Consider the following 5600-nt stretch of genomic DNA (forward strand, 5'->3'; position numbering starts at 1 on the left):
GAAAAGCGCTGTCGTCTTCGATGTGTTGATCGGCAGATTCAACAGGTGCGCGCGACAATGTGTCGGCATCGTCGTGTGTGCGGCCGGACTTGTACACGATGGTCACGTCGTATTCCTGCAGGCGCAGGCTCCACCGTGCCAGTCGTCCAGAAGGGTCTCTTAGGTTTGCCAGCCAGCATAAGGAGTGATGATCCGTCACGACCTTGAATGGGCGGCCATAGAGGTAAGGTCGAAACTTGGCAAGTGCGCATACGACGGCAAGACACTCTTTCTCCGTGGTAGTGTAATTGGACTCGGGTCTTGATAGGGTGCGACTGGCGTAAGCTATGACCCTTTCGTCGTTCTCCTGCCGCTGTACGAGCACCGCACCCAGACCGACGTTACTGGCGTCGGTATGAATTTCTGTTTCGGCGTCCTCGTCGAAATGTCCAAGAACCGGGGGTGATGCCAGGCGATGTCGAAGCTCGGCGAAAGCTGCTTCTTGTTCAGAGCTCCAGATGAACGGCGTGTCGTCTCTAGTGAGACGAGTAAGTGGTGCAGCAATTTTAGAGAAATTGCGTATAAAGCGCCGGTAGTATGCGCACAATCCCAGGAAGCGTCGAACGCTTTTCTTGTCTGTAGGAGTCGGAAAAGCAGCTACAGCGGCAGTTTTCTCGGGATCGGGACGGACGCCTTCTGCGCTCACGACATGACCAAGAAACTTCAATTCTTCATAACCGAAGTGACATTTCTGAGGCTTTAACGTGAGGTTAGCCGATCGGATTGCCTCGAGCACTTGCCGCAGTCGCTTAAGATGTCCGGAGAAGCTGCCTGAAAATACGACCACATCATCCAGGTAGACGAGACAGGTTTGCCATTTTAGGTCAGCGAGCACCGTGTCCATCATCCGTTGGAAGGTTGCCGGAGCAGAGCACAACCCGAACGGAAGTACTCGGAACTCGTAAAGTCCATCCGGAGTGACAAAGGCTGTTTTCTCCCGGTCACGCTCGTCTACCTCTATTTGCCAATACCCACTTTTCAAGTCAAGGGAGGAAAAATACTTGGCTCGCCGTAGCCGGTCAAGAGAGTCATCTATGTGCGGCAACGGATAAACGTCCTTCTTTGTGACGTTGTTGAGTTTTCTGTAATCAACACAGAAGCGGAGAGTGCCGTCCTTCTTCTTTACCAGGACAACCGGTGACGACCACGGACTGTTTAAAGGCTGGATGACGCCATCGTCAATCATTTCCTTGACTTGTCGTTGAATTGCTTCTCGTTCTTTCTGCGAAACACGATATGGCTGCTGGTGAATAGGACGTGCATCCTCGTAAGTAATTATCCTATGCTGCGTGATGGGTGTCTGACTGATTTTCGACGATCGAGCAAAGCAGTCCTTGAATTCACGCAACAGTCCCCGCAGTGCCGCCTTATTGTCCTCCGACAGCTCGTTATTGATGTCGATATCTGGGACGCATTCTTCATCGCTGTCGCTTTCTTCACACGCGAAACACTCAATGACGTCCTCCCAGGCTTCAGCGTAAGCGACGGCAGTGCCCTGGAAGAGGTGTCGGTGCTCATTTGTGAAATTGGTGATCAAGACGTCAGCTTGGCCATCCCTAACATCAATGATTCCTCGAGCCACGCTAATTCCGAGCGTAAGTAGAAGGGAGACGTTACACTCTGCGAGGACTTCGCCTTCACGTATGCCCTCGGACGTTACCGCAATCATTACACTAGCACGAGGTGGTATCGTGACGCTGTCGTCGGAAATTCGAAGAGCGGCTGTGCGGCGGCTGGCATCTCGTGTCGTCGCTTTCTTTGTAGAGAAAGAGATACAGCGTCGGCGGAGGTCGATGATGGCGCCATACTCTCGAAGAAAGTCTATGCCGAGTATCAATTCACGGGAGCATTCTCGGAGAACAAGGGAGCTGATCGGAAATGTAGAATTTTGAATTTGCACCCGAGAAGTGCACACACCAAGCGGTTTGACGACATGTCCGCCAGCTGTCCGTACGTGCGTCCCTGTCCACGGCGTAATGACTTTCTTTAAATGGCTTGACAGTTTTCCGCTGATAATCGAATAGTCAGCGCCAGTGTCGATTAAGGCAGTAACATTTCGACCGTCGATCAGCACAGGTATGTTCATGGAGAAGTCTCCAGCCTGAGATACTGGCGTCGTCAAGTCTCTGTCGGTCTGAGGTCGCTTCGATTGGAGGTCTTCGGCACGTCCAGTATCAGCGGCCTCGCCTCGAAAGGTCGCTGACGTTAGTTTTCCAGGCGAGGGCTCGGAGATCGTCCTTGCGACATCCGCCTTGCACCTCCCGAATAGGATGGTCGTGGTGACGGCGATCGCGACTGGCGCCTTGATGACGGTGGCGGACGCTGTCGGGCGAGAAAATCTTCAATCTCGGGTGGCCGTTGTCCGAAACGGGGTCGGGGTGAATTGACAGGAAACCCCTGGAGTCCAAGGCGGCGGTACTGGCACTCTCGGTATAAATGTCCCGCCTCACCACAGTGGTAACAGAGCGGTCGACGATCAGGCATGCGCCAAATGTCCGATTTACGCGCGGATGGCCGAGCCTCTCCAAAATAAGGAACCGCCTGCGCTGACTGAAGCGTCGCATACGGGGTGACGGCAGGTAGGGGCGCTGGTGCAGGGATAGGGGGCCTGAATGCGTCGGCATAAGCCGCACGCTGGTAGTCGCTCATGGTAGGAGGTGTCACCGGCGACGGGGCGGTGCATCTTAAAACGTCAGCGTATGTTGCCCGTCGAGGTTCACTTGATGTTGTGAAGGCCTCAACTGGTGGAGCGGCCTGAAGTGCTGCTTCGTAACGTGGTGCGCCGAGCGCATGCTGCACTTCGTCACGCACGACGCTAGCGATGAAGTTGGCTGAAGGCTGTTGCGTCTGATGCAGCTGTCGCAGCTCGTCGCGGACTACCGCTCGGATAATCTCGCGAAGCGACTCGACGTCGGTCGTGAGAGCTCCTAGGCCACTGGTAGCAGAGGAGAGATTCACTTGCCGATCGTATTGGTGCGAGCGCTGGTGCAGGGCCTTCTCCATGGCGACGGCGTCAGTGAGAAACTCCGCAACCGTTTTGGGCGGACTACGAACGAGTCCACCAAAAAGCTGCTCTTTCACTCCACGCATCAAGTGACGCAGCTTCTTGTCTTCCGACATGGTAGGGTCAGCTCGCCTGAAGAGACGCACCATGTCTTCCACGTACATTCATTCACTCTTAAATTACTTTGAGTAAAACGCCGAAGAAATAAACATTGTCATAATCCTTGGTGTCATTATTATAATTATTAGGCATTTTATTTGCTGTTGGATTCCTCTAGCTAAAGCAAGGAAATTGCATATTATGCAAAGTGCTTGCTTCCCCACCACCCCCACACACAAAAATTTAACCCCCCTGGCAGAGATCCTGGGTGCGCGCTACTGAAAGTTGCAATAAAACAAACCCAAACTTTTTGAACTGATATTTTTTTCAGTTTGACACTCTCGTTACCAGTACTTGTGTTTAGTATTGAAGGTGATGTAGAACAGGCAAGGTACTCGGTGCCATTGACTGGCCTCACCAGTGATGCAATGTCATCACTCCATTTATTTGGCACAGAGGATTCTCCCGTAATAGGCGTTTGTTGTTCCGTTTTCCAGCACAATATTCATGGATGTGTTGTGTACACAACTGTATTATAATGTATGCAAAACTTGCAAAAGCTAGTGCCAGAGTGGCACTCAGGCCTACTCGCTTACTTTTAAAGTAATCATTGAAATAATATATCACAATGTGCCACTATTCATATCATGTAAACAGTCCTTTTTCTGTTTGTTTGCCAGCTGGCACTGCTAGGTCAGGTTTTTCACACATAGTATTCAGCATATAAATAGTGGGCAGTCCTGATGCACCAGAAGCCTTTGTATGTCACACATAAGCCTCTCAACATTTTAATAAGAGACAATGTACATTCTAATTTATTTAAGCTTGCCATATTTTAAAGGGGTCACGACACAGTCGTCTAACTATTCTCAGTGTATCATTGCAACTGAGAGTAGAGGGCCAACATGGTTATACACAGAAAAATAGAACTTCGCTCTCAACGCACATTTGAACTCTAAATTTCAATTCGAAATCACTGCCTCTATGCCCCTCCCACCAACAGCGACCACCATTTTGGCATGGATTGTGTGACATCAGGAAGTGCAGAGCCACCACCGTGTCATCTGCTCCGAAGCAGTCTGAAACCACATTGGATGTCTTGCACTGCATGCTCGGGCACCCAACGGTGCTGCAAGGGCGTTGCCATTGTATTGACCGCAATTCTTTCACTTGCACAATGATGACGATAGAGCTATATTAAAAGAGGTATGGCTCATCGGCCTATCAAGGGTAATGGAGTCGGGGAATAGGGAAATTAGGACAGGGCCAGCGACTCGAGGAATGCTTGCCCGCACGGTTACACCATGCGGAGAATGCCCAATTCTGCAGCAAAGGCAAACTACGCTCGCAGGACACTGTCGGCCTCCACTGAGGGACGGATAAAAGAAGTACAAACCAGAAAACGCTTGCAGAAGCTATCTCGGCTGACTACCGAGATTTGTATGTTTGAAAACAAAAGTATGGTGACCACAACATATTTCCAGCTCCTGCAATCACTTCCAGTGCTTGCAGTACACAAATGCAGAGCCTTCAAGATTGGCTTTCATTACTCCAAGGGAGCCGTTGCTGGGTGTGTGATTTTATTTCATTACCAGTAAGTGTTGCCACACTGCTGTTTGGTTCAACTGCGATATAAAATAATTCACATGGAAATTTTCTACTGCATCGAATGCACTGAAACTTTACCAGTTTCCTAAGAGTTGCATATCATTTAATGTGCAATGCGTAATTTAAACTCAAAAATTTTGTGTCATGGCCCGTTTAATAAATGCACTGTACTGTGCCGCCAGCTAAAGTATAAACACTATGCATAGCCGCTACTGGCCATGCATCTTAGCTCCACACAAGGCCATTGATGGATGGACGCATGTGGAAGCAGACTGGTAGCACCATCTGGATTGAGCTGTGTGAACTGTCTGCTGCAAAGCATCTATAACAATCTGTTTTAGCAAACAAAGTAATTATTTGAAAAGTGCAGTAGAGATGACGAGGATACTTTTTCAGCAATGCCGCAAAATATATCACTGTTCCACTTATTACTTTTCCGCAGGGCGTTTCCTTCGAACCGCAGGACAAAACTATGTGGAAGACCAATGCATGTCACAAGTTTGCCAACATATCTCAAAATTGGCTGTAGGCTAAGAATATTCCTTCTAGCGGACTACATTCTAAGTTCTTTCTAATTTTGCAGAGACATGCCAGATAACTCTTTCCAACACCTCCCTTCCTGGAGGCTACCCTGGATCTGTCTCTGGCTTCAATTCTGCAATTGCAACATGCACCCTAGGGCTATTAATTAAAACATGGATCAGCGCCTTGCAGTTTGCTGTGGAGCTAATCAGGGATTTCTGCAGTATTTCTGATGCCCATCAGAGTAAATCATGTGTCGCTAAAAAAAAAAAAAAAAAAGCTTCTACATCTCTACACTATTTTTTTTTTAAATTAATGTCTTCACTGC

This window comes from Dermacentor silvarum, chromosome 1 (assembly GCF_013339745.2).
Source record: "Dermacentor silvarum isolate Dsil-2018 chromosome 1, BIME_Dsil_1.4, whole genome shotgun sequence".
Lineage (NCBI taxonomy): Eukaryota > Metazoa > Arthropoda > Arachnida > Ixodida > Ixodidae > Dermacentor > Dermacentor silvarum.